At 44.2% G+C, this 12,241-nt stretch overlaps 1 pseudogene; it reads left to right on the top strand.

The window, feature by feature from the left end:
- Nucleotides 1-10,023: 10,023 nt before the first annotated feature.
- LOC136485065 (BAG family molecular chaperone regulator 6-like) lies at nucleotides 10,024-11,621 on the top strand (annotated as a pseudogene).
- Nucleotides 11,622-12,241: the final 620 nt, after the last annotated feature.

Here is a 12,241-nt window from a genome sequence, read left to right as displayed (position 1 = left end):
AATTTTACATTGCTTCTAATCTCGGCCTTTACTGTTCCAGACACTATTGTTTATATTTATTTTATTATAGTAATGGAGTTCTTCACAGTTTTTTTTTTTTTTTTTGCCTTTTGAACTCTTGGTATTGAGACTACGCGCTATTTGAGTGCTTACAGTCGGAGGTCACTCCGCATTAGGGATGAAAACGGATCGGATACGGACGGATATCACCGATATTACATTTGTTTTCATATTTCTGTCTGGATTTGGATTTGAATACGGATAGAGTAAACCATGTCGGATAAGATATGATTAGATATCGACATCATAAATATGCGATTTGAGTATTCGGATACGGATACGGTATCGGATGTTGGATATCCGGACTCGGATACGGACAGATCTCAACCCCTCTAAACAGATTCGGTTTCGAATACGATCGAAAAATATCCATACCATTTTCATCCGCCGCATTTACCTTTAAGATAAGGCCAACTGCTCCTGTACTTCCTTTTTACATTAATTAAATAAAATGATTATTTTACATTATATTGCAACTGGGTCCCGCCTGGGCCAAGCCCATCCCCGAGTCCAGCCCTGACGCTCTACTCCGTTATTCCGTCGGAGACGGCGTCGCCAAACAGAAGGACTACCGCGAGTCGCGAGCAGCAGACGCGCCTATTTCGTCGTCGTGCTTTGCGGAAGGACTACGGCGGCGCCGCTATCGCCGTTGAGGAAGAAGACGCCATGCCACCGGCCACAGCCCTCCCATCGCTACCACCGCGCCTCCTTCCCTCTCCATCCGCGCCCCCACCGCACCACGCTCCACCGGCCGTCGCGGCGCAGGGCACACCGGCCGGGGGAGGCGGCCGTCCGCGCCCCCATGGCCTCCACGCTCCGAGGGAGGCGCCCGCCCGCACCCCGCCCCGCCTCGCCCCCAGACCGGATGGATCTCAGCGGCAACTTGCTCCATGGCGGCTGCCCTCAAGCCTCGAGGAGCTCAAGAACCTGAAATTTGTCTCATTGTCCGACAACAATTTCAGCGGTGAGATACCTTCGGTTTGGACCAGCTGAGGTCGCTGGAATTTCTTAATATGTCCAACAGTTCTGTATCAGGGGAGGTTCCTGTTGATCTTGTGGCACTGCGAAATCACACTGTTTACTATCTGGGGACGAGATAACTGCTGCCGTGTCACCAGTTCATGTAATTACTGTTCATTCAGTTGCTGGTGAACTGTTTCCTGAATGAGACACGGCCGTGCACTTCTAGTGGCAGCAGTAGCAGCAATGGTGATGGTGGCTTCGGTATCAAAGAGATTGCTGCCATAGCTTCAGCATCAGCCATTGTCGTGGTTCTGTTAGTTGCACTGACCCTGTGCATCTGCACAAGGAACTGTCCTCTGAGACCATCAAAGCGCTCTTTAGGGAGAAGGAAAGTCAAGGTTTTCGCAGATGTTGAAATTGGAGCCCCACTGACATATGAGACTGTTGCCACGCTACTGGGAATTTCAATGCTAGCAACTTCATTGGCAACGACGGCTTTGGCGCGACATACAGAGCCGAGGTGGCACCTGGAGTTCTTCTGGCAAAAGAGGCTTGTTATTGGGAAGCAGCATGTCCCTGTAATTCACTGTAATTGTCCCTGTAATTTCTTTATACGGCAGGTGTCCCTGTAATTCACTGTAATTGTCCCTTGATTTTGTTGCAGTGCTTGATTTTTGTTACCTTGAAGGCTTGAACACGACACTCCCTGAACTTGTTTGTCATTCTTTCAGTTTCTCTTAGACTTGCTACTTGACTTTTACATGTCCATTGGTGAGGGAGTTCAGTGAGCTAGGACTAGGGTAGCTTGCTGGTTTTTGACTTGTGCTGCATAACTGAAAGGTTTACACCTGTTTATTTCCTTCCGGTGTTGTGGAAGAAAATCGCAGTTTGCAGTCAATTTTCGCCTATAAATGTTGATGTTACAGCAGTGACATCAGGGCTAAGGAAGTTGTGCAAGCTTTTCTGAATGAAAGCGTGCTTCGGAATTCTGCGTCGATAGGATTGATGCTGCAGCATTGACCGAGTTGCTGTCCAAAATTTGCACTATTTGTGTCGACTTCAGGGTAATCAATCACGTATGTTGATACGACACCACATATTATAACAAAAGTAAACGATACTCCTGCTCATATTATACCAAGCTACTCCCTCCCTCTTCCCAAAAGGAAAACATGTCACCCGGACCTGGCCTAAGATTCAAAATCTGTCCCATATCTGCATGTATCTTCCCTGATCTGGAGACAGTGATGTACATGATCTGTTATCACCTACTCCTACTCCTCCTACTAGTACTAAAATCTGATGGTACTGTTTCTTTTTCTCATGGCAGTACCAGTACCTTAGGTAAAAAGGAATCTTTCTGTATGGGAAACATCAGTAGGATGAAATGATGGCCAATCATGATCATAGATCATACGTTCAATTCCAGTTCTCTGTACAAGAATAAATGGGGCGTCATGTGAGTACCACAACACTTGTAAGTTCCACTAATACTAATATAATAATAACATACCATGTTCTCAATTTTCGTAATGTACATATTAAGAGTCCACAATGAATCCGACTTGAAATCCTTAATTTCAATTTACACTAACACAGTTTGCGGAGAAGCAAGGGATGTGCTCTCCCAGACAACAAGCAATAGTGCTTTGAACTTGGAAACAGAATAGAACACGATGCTTGCTACTGCTAACAGTTCAGCAATCTGAGAGTTTTAAGTCTAATCTTCTGTTGGCTTGACAACTGCTTCAACCTCTGCGATTGTACTCTCAGCTTCTCCAATCTCAGCACCTTGCTCATTTGACTCCTTCAGTTCACCCTGTAACGATACAATCAGTTGAAATGTACGAAGAAAATATCATGTAGTCGCCAATATATATATATATAAAAGTATATTGAGCTATTAATCAGAAGTATATTACTTCACACTGGGCATGACTAATTTTCTTGTCTCTCGCTAACTATTGTTTTCGTTTGTTTCTTTTCCCCTTAACATCATTTCATTTTTGCTTGCCAAGTCTTGGGATTCCTATCGAAGATTAGGCAGACTATTTTTTTTTCAAACTTGAAATTGGATAAGTTGGGATTCCTATCGAAAATTAGGCAGACAATTTTTTTTTTGGTCAAACTTGAAATTGGATATAAAAGGTATCCGTCCTACCTATGCATGGTTCCATGTCATTCTTGTCATAAAACAAATTCTGTACCGCAGTTTTTTATAATATCTAGCAAGATTTTGCATTTGCTGTTTGAATAAGCTGTCCAGATTATGCATTTGTTGAAATAATGAAGTGCAATTTTTGTGTGTGTGTGTGTTTGAATTTCATGAAACATTAAAGACCAAAGGTAGTGCAATGATTATATCAGAGTTCACCCGTGTGTTTACCCTTCTATCCTGCAGTTATGACTAGGAGTGATTAAACCAAGGTTAATTCTTTGTTTCCTAAGAATGAAGAGAACGGAATATATATATATATATATATATATATATATATATATATATATATATATAACAGAAACATTTTAGCCTTTGTTTTTCCAAACCGCCGTAAGTGGCTAAAATTGTAAATACTTGATGATACTTCTTTCACACACACTTTAACTTGTCTTAGGGAAGTGGTTGCATGCATAAATGAACGATAAGTATGATTTTTTCTGTAATGAATGTCTAAGCTAGCTGTAATATTGCTCTGTCAGCATTGAAACTTAATTCGTGGAATGAACCAACTTTGCCTTGAAGCTGCTCTTTTTTCTTCCTTCTGAGACATATATGATTCGTGAAATTATTGTTGTTTCTGTATGGATTTACTTTGTAGCAAGAAATTATTATACAATAAATTATCCACTCAATTGGCAAGGAGTGTTCTTTTCATACTTCTCTGTATATGTTTGTTTGCGGGGTGAGGGTTTGAGGATAACTTTGCAATACAAGAAATACTTTTAAGATGTGAAAAATAATTCTCGTACTGAACATTTAGGTGCTACTTTATTGCTTCTGCTGATATATATTTTTCCTGCTTTTGCTTTGGTGATTTTCTCCATTACACACAGAACCACTTTTCCTATGCATTTTTCTTGACATTGATGTGTTAGAAAAGGTATTCAAAAGGGCCTATTAATCATTACCAATTTGATAATTTCTTGCAGTCAAAAGAAACCTCAGAGGTTGTTCGGTATTTACTATCTGTAGGGAATCTAGACATGAAACATGACACTAGCTTTCATAGTTCATTATCATGGATCATTATTATCATAAGCCAGCTTGTTTCCTTACGATGCAACCAAAGTATTTTGTTGGTGTTTAGATATTTTAAACTGTTGATTTGATATATGCTCGAGCTCTGTTTCTTTACATGAATGTGGAGGCTTATTGATGTTGTTGGCCTTATACTGGTTCTTTTTCTGATGTGGATGCCTTGGATCTTGCAAACAGGAACTTGCACTATTGCTACAATGATACTTTGGAGTTGCACTGAGTTCGAATCAATATATCCTTACCTCACAAAGTGGTTTCCTACTAAATACCTGAGTTACAAAGCGATATATCATAATGTTTTTTTGGTCATGTTTGACAAACAATGCTACAGTAGGGAAACAAACATTACCACTCTATGTTCTTGCCATGCCTGTATGCCCCCAGTTGTCATCCATCGGCAGACTTTCCTGCTCCCTTTTATCTTCTCACTCAGTCTCTTGAAGTTATCATAGTTTTCAGGAAAATCATATATCATAAAACCTGACGAAGTGATTCTGATCATATTACTTGTGTTGCGATAGTTTAAACAACAATATGTTGATGTGCATGTGGCTCAAAGTTTTAGTAGAGCTCAGCATAAGTTGTGCCTTAAATGATCTCATGTCAGGACTTGAATGACGACATTCTATTAGGATGCATTCAGTACAATCTCCGTATGCAGATTATGTGGAGTTTTACTTCTAATGGCACTTATGCAGTACCGTCTCTGTATGCAGTCATAAACCATAGGGGGTTTACCCCAGTTTTTGTAAGTGCCATCTCGAAACTTAATGTTCCACCTAGGATTCACTTTTTTCTATGGATGTTTTCTATGGGCTGCGCTGCTGGCTGCTGGCTGCTGCTGCAAAAAAGCAAGCAGTAAGCACTGTTCATTCAGGCTTTAAAGAAGCCAGCTGCAGCCTGCTGTACGCGCCTATAAGACTGCCCACAATGTATCGTTTTACCGGTGCTTGAAGAGGAGAGAGAAGGTCCAAGCACCGGTGCCAACCATTGCGAGCGATGCCGAGTTCCTAGAAAAATTGGGCACCGAGTCATGTAGAAGCATCGATGCTTCAAACCTCTCTCTGGCAACATTCATGTACATGAGAGAGAAAAATATACACAAGAGAGAGGAAAGCTATTGCTTTTTACTGTTTAGTGGGTCCTACACGATGCCTGCCCATTGCAGCTTGTCTCCACCGATGCTGAGTTTCTGCTTTTAGTTTTGGGCATCGATGCACACACTGTGGCCAGTCTAAGTTTCTGATCCTTCCTGGTTAGGATCTCTTATACTATTGGTCTTAATATTGGTTATGATTTTGAGTTGGTGGCCAGATTTTGGGTTGCCAATAAGAAGCATGGTGCTGTGAATACTATTTCCACAAAGATCAAAGTACAACAGCAGAAATAGTATCTTGGAGGAGTTTATCAAAACAGCTAGAGGACATACTGTTCGCTTGGTTTATAAGATATACTTTTTCAGCTAACGAACAATATTTTTCTCTCACGTTGGGGCAAGCAGGGCGACCTCCGCGGAACGAAATGGCTTCGTCATTAAGATTGGGTCAATTGGATGCTCGGCTTTTGGCTCCTAGCGCTGTGACTTTAGGGCCGAGTGATGTTTCAGTAATCAGCGCCGCTGCTACTGTCAACGTTGAGTTGGGGAGTACTTTTGCTGTTAGTTTGAGTAACTCTGGTGAGGTTCAGTCCTAAGACTTGGTGGGCACGCCTAAAAGTTGTGCAGACACTGTTGTTGCATTTTAAGTATAAAAGCAGGGGTGCTCTTTTCTAAAAAAATATATCTGTTATTCTGAAAATAAGCTTCCTCAAATGTCTCAAAAAACTGATTCAAAATATTCTTTATCATATCTATAATTATTATCAATATTTCTAATGAATTATAGCAAATCGAGGTATGGATTGAATAAACCAACAAAGACCATATGCAAGGACGATGTATACTTTTTCAAACTTTCGTTGTCATTTTTCCATTTTGTATATCAGTTATTTTTAAACACTTGCGTGCCGCACGTGCATATGTACTAGTAGAGATGTAATTAGTTTTAGAATTTTACATTGCTTCTAATCTCGGCCTTTACTATTCCAGACAATAGATTGTTTTTATTTAGTTTGTTATAGTAACGGAGTTCTTCGTACTTCATTCTTTCGGCCCCTTTTGAACTCTTGGTATTGAGATTACACACTATTTGACCGCATATGATCAGAGGTCCCTTCGCATTTATCCTATAGATAATGCTTTTTATAGGGCGTCCATCCGTCCAAACTACACGCAACCCCCGCAACCACCTATCTGAAAATCGTCTCGCCCGTGCCCGTGCCCCTTGTCTGGATTCATGCTGCCCCGCGGCCATCTCCATCCGGCTGGCGTGGTTGCCTCCACTACGCTTGCCTGCCCGGACTTGTCCCACCCTCTGCGAACGCCTCCTTCCACCTGCCTCAGCTGCATCCATTGCGTCGTTCGCCGCGCCGTCCGGCTAGACTCGTCCCGCCCGCCGCGTTCGCCTCCATCCGCCTGTCACAACCGCCTTTGCTGCGTCATTTAACCGCGCCGCCCACCGGAGGGTTCACCGAAGCGGCCAGGGGATATTGCATTGAAAGCGCATGTTGCAAACGTATGTTTAAGTGTTTCAGACGTCGGTTGCAAGTGTTTTATATAGACATTGCAAAAGTAGATACGGAGGTGCATATGTTGCAATGGCTATACAAGTATGTTGCGAGTGTCTTGTTCTGATTGTTTCATCTGTTTTAGACATATGTTGCAAGTATTTCATCTGTATGTTGCATATATTGCAGTGGCTATACACATATGTTGCAAGTATATGTTCCAAATATTTCAGCTATTTCAGACGTATGTTTGAAGTGTTTCATGTTTTAAGCGTGTACACTTGGATGGGACGACCAGAGTCACGCGGCGCACATCCGCAGGCAGGCGCGTTGTTAGTGATGTATATTAATGGTAGGTATGTATGTGAATGTTGCGTTTTGGAGGGTTTGTTCACCTAGAATCTTTAGAACAAATTTGAATATTTAGATACCTTATTTTGAATATATTTCAAGAGGGATGAAGTATTTGAATGGTTGGAGACTTCGTATTTCAAGACAAAGGAAGTGTATATAATGGACACCGGACGTATTTTAATGCTTAAATATCATATTTTAGAAATAGAGGAAGTATGCAATAAATGGTTGTCGTAGATATTACATCCAGCGGAATCGCAAAATTTTTTTTATTACATCCAGCGAAAAGACTGCGGTCCAGTGGTAGGGCAGTACAGTGAGATGCTACCCCCCGTGTCGCACCTTTTTTCTAGATTTTTTAAGAAAAAAATAGGATACATGCACGTGTGCGCGTTCGGTGGTATTGCACGTTTCCCGCGCACTGGAGACTAGAGAGCATTACAGTCTCACGCACACGTGTGTGCATGTGGTGTGAGTATGAAGTGTGTGGTTGTATGCGTCCAAGTTCTACCCGATAAAAAATATATTACACATCCACATCTTGTATGTATTTTAGAAATTCAAATTTGGTTAGGATAGGTATACTGAATTCACAATACTCATGTGCGGATTATCTATTTAATATTTTAACCATTTATGTGAGTATGCATTATTATCTATTTAATATTTTAACTATTTTAAAACAAAGGATGCTATAAATTTCCATCTCGTTTCCATTCCTAACTTACAAAAGCGTAGGCTATAAGCAATTCCAACAGGAGACATGAACCTAGTTTCTAGTTTTCATTTCAGAGATGTCGTTATGTTTTAGGATCTGTTTTCCTTTACGTCTCCCAGAAGTAGAGTATGGTTCTGTTTATAGAGTCATCAAGAGTTTTGTAAAACAATTTCCTATTTTGACTTGAACACAAACCTTCAAATTAGAACCCTCAAATCCATTCTAATAGACACTGACTTCAAATTTCTTCTAGTAGACACCGGCACATGAGAACCACTCATTGATCATATTCACTGACGTTCTTATCAAATGAGCTTAGGGACGCAAGGACGAGGAGCACCATGACTATCGTAGTCCAAGTGGACTGAGCTATGGGGATGTGAGGAAATTGACTGAGCTATATGGCCACAAGGGCGAGGATCACCAGAGAGGGCAGAGGACGCAAGGCAATTGACTAAGTTATAGGAGCACGAGGGGGAGGAGCACCGGAGACAACAAAGTACACAAGGGAATAGACTGAGTTATAGGAGCATGAGGATGAGGGGCACCAAAGACAACATAGGATGCGAGGGAATTGACTGAGTCATAGAAGCACAATGGCGAGGAGCCGCCTACGCTAGGAGGGGAGAAAGTCGGGATGAAAAAAAAAAGACACTGACGTGAGAGAGTGAGGAGCACCCGAGATGGGAGAGCAACCAAACGCACCGGAAATTGAGATAACAAAGGAGCCAGTTACGCTGAGAGAGGAGAGATAGGGTGGATGAAAAAAGACATTGGTGTGAAGACGAGGAGCACTCGGGACGGCATAGGATCCAGTTGTGCCTACATGGGGAGAGTTAGGATAAAAATCGACAAGTGATAGTGAGTTGGTGGAGAAAACATTTCTCAAAAAAATAGGAAGCTCCATACACACCCTTAGGAGATGGGGTTGAGAGGGTGGGCCTTATAATGTAGGGACTCGAGTTGAGACTATGTTGAATTGAGTTTCTTTTGTGGCACCAAGAAGTAGAGTATGGTTCTGTTTATAGCGTCTCCAAGAGTTTTGTAAAACAATTTCCTATTTTGACTTTTAGCGAAAAGGAAAAAAGCCTCCAATAGATTGGTAAAAAAGCTTTTTAAAATAAAATGTTGCCAAATATTCTCTCCAATTTGTAAGTTTTCGCAATCGAGAGGAACTCTGTATTTGCTCTCCATTGGCGTTGGGATCAGAGTAAATTGAACCCATGAGTAAACTAACACAAAATGGGTTTAAGGTGAAAAAATGGTAAAAGATAAAGAAATAATTAAAAAAGATTTGGTTGGTTAAAAATAGTAGTGGAGTTCTCAATACAAAATTGTTTAGAAGCTAATATAGAAAATTATTGGGAGTAAAATAACTTAAGGTTGATACTTATTTTGTTAACTTACGTCTAGATGGACAATGTGTTGTGTCTCGGAGTCAGCCACGTTGGTCAACTGATATTGGGTTTAAATAAATTAATAAAAATAGCAATTTTAAAAATTAAGAGGATGTATTTTTCTGCGAGGATGAAGCTCAAAAACAAGATGGGTGTTAATAAAGTTTAAGGCTTAAATACTTTGATTTTACTCTTATGTACTTAATTTATTACTTCCTCCGTACACAAAAGAATGCAATTCTCGCTTTTTGAGAAGTCAAACAATTTGAAATTTGACCAAATTTATATAAAAAGGTGCAAATATTTATAATACAAAGTAAGTATCATTAGATTAGTTATAGAATATATTTTTATAATAAATTTATTTAAAAACATAAATGCTAATAATATTTGTTATAAACTTAGTTAAACTTAGACTTCTTTGACCTACGCATATCTCATAATTACATTCTTTTACTGACCACGCTAGTAAAATATAGAAATTCTTTGGTGGCTTCATCCTAGCCCCGCACGGATAACGTGGGCCCAAACAACCTATGTGGTCACTACTAGTGACGACCAAGACAAACGTGGGCCCACGCGTCAGCCGTTGAGTCGTTGACCCCTCTTCCTCTCCCCCACATTTCCAGAACCTTCCCGAACTCCAAAACAACGACTTCGGCCCCGTGCTCCAAGCAATTCGAAGCTCCGGAACATTCCGAAGACAACCACCGTCTTCTCGAACTTTCGCACTCGTCGCCCATATATACGCACCGCTTCAACATCCCCTGCCATCACACCATCACAGAGCAACTCGAACTCGAATAACAACTCCAACAAAAGCTCAACGCCCCAGCAGCAATGGCGTCTCGCCGCTTCTTCTCCTACGACCCCTACGACTACTACTACACCTCGCCGTACCATTACCCCTACCCGTACTACCAGTACCAGCACCCGGCTCCGTCCCGCGGCGTCGGCGGGTTCTTCCCGGCCGCCGCGGACGCCGCGCTGGAGGCGGTGAAGGTGGACCCGCGGCCTAGGGTCGAGTCTTCGAGGTCGGTCTCCATCCCCGTCCGCTTCGTCGGGTCCGACTCGGAGTCGGAGCGCCGGGCTGCAAGGATGCCGGCGGCGGCGGCGGCGGTGGCGGTGCCGAGGAAGCGGGCGCTGTCGGCGGAGGCGGCGGCGGTGAGGCTGCAGGCCGCGGCGCGCGGGTTCATGGCGAGGAAGTCGGTGCGCGCTGTTCGCGAGGTGGAGCGCGAGGCGGCGGAGGTTGGGGAGAAGGTTGCCCGCGAGGCGGATGCGCTGCGCGGGGACGCGAGGGCGCGGATCGCCGTCGGGGAGGCGCTGATGAAGATGCTGCTGCGGCTCGACGCGGTGCGCGGCGCGCGGGAGTACCGGAGAACGGTCACCAAGCGGGTGCTCGCGCTGCAGGATGCCGTTGACGCCCTCGAACCGAAGGCGGCGCTGGGAGGCCGTGGCGGAGGAGAACGAGTCTGAGGTGACGTCCGAGATGGCGGACGACAGCGCGGCGGCGACGGAGCTGCCGGTCGATGCGCAGCACAGCGGTGAGATTGAGGTGAAGGCGGTGTCTGAGACGACTGCGGATATGGAGGTAAACGGGGACAGAATTGAAATCGAGACGGCGCCAGAAGCGGCGGAGGAATCTGAAAAATTGCAGGATGGCGGGAACATTGACGGCGACAAGCCGGAAGGTTCCGATGCGGAGGGCGAGTGGGAGATGGTGGTGGAGGAAGCGGAGCCTACAACAGCGGCGGCGTCCACCGAGGCGACCCCGCAGGAACCGGTGACGAGCGAGGTGATGAGGACGACGGGGCAGGCCGGAGCTGCCGACAGCGCCCTGGGACACTCGGAAGGTGATGGAGATGGTGGCGGCGCTGTGCGGGCAGAACGCGCAGCAGTGCGCGGTGATCGGGGCTCAGGCGGAGCGCGTGGATGCGCTGGAGCGCGCCGTGCGGCGGGTGGAGGACGCGGAGCACCGCCGCCGGCGGGGAAAGAAGCTGAAGGAGGGGAACAGCAAGTGCTACAGCGATTGAGTACGGCAAATCTGGGCACCAATAACAGCTCTGCTCTTTTTTTTTTTTTTTTTTTTTTGACAACATGCTCTTGAGCTTCTTGTATCCGTAGCCAAGAAAAATCTTTTTTTGTAGCTTTATTTCATTTGTTTTTTCTCCTATAAAACTGCCGGGTAGTTTGTTCCCGGCTTGTATTGAGTATTTATTGACAAACAAGTGGCGTTCATTTGGTCTGTATAATTAGGTTTCTGAATGTTTAATTCGCCTTGCTTCTGTTCCGGGATTTCAAGGTTTTTTAAAGTCAATTGTTGAAACCTGGCGAAATTTATGGTGACATATACCCTCCGTCCCATTTTAACTGCTCATCTGCGGTTCAAAAAAAATCCCAAAATGAAGGCCTCCATGACATCTCAAACAAAGCAGTCCTAGTCTATCAGTAGCTATAGTATAGGCGTGGGAAAAAAACTACCGGATTGCTCTCGTCCACACGTTTGAATCCCACGGAGCGGAGGCAAAAAAAAAAAAAAAAAAAAAAAAAATCTCCACCGAGCGTCCAGTCCACACCTGCGAGGGAGTCTCCAGAAGCTCCTGGTCCACTTATTCACAGACCATCTTCTCGCCCTCACGCATGGAGTCGTCGTTCATTCACCATCGCGCTGCCGCAGATTCGTTCCCCGCAGCTGCTGCCTATGCTAGCCCTCTCCTTCCCCTTCCCTTGCCCATCCGCGCGCATAGCACAGATGGACAGCTGCGAGCCTGCTCCTTCCCCTTCCCTCCTACCAAAGCAGTTACTTGACCACGTCGTGGAGTCGGACGGCGTGGAATCAGAGGTTGAGAAGCTAACCAATGTCGATTCGGCAGGGGAGTCCTCGATCTA

This window comes from Miscanthus floridulus, chromosome 10 (assembly GCF_019320115.1).
Source record: "Miscanthus floridulus cultivar M001 chromosome 10, ASM1932011v1, whole genome shotgun sequence".
Lineage (NCBI taxonomy): Eukaryota > Viridiplantae > Streptophyta > Magnoliopsida > Poales > Poaceae > Miscanthus > Miscanthus floridulus.
This window is presented reverse-complemented; position numbering and strand designations above follow the sequence as displayed.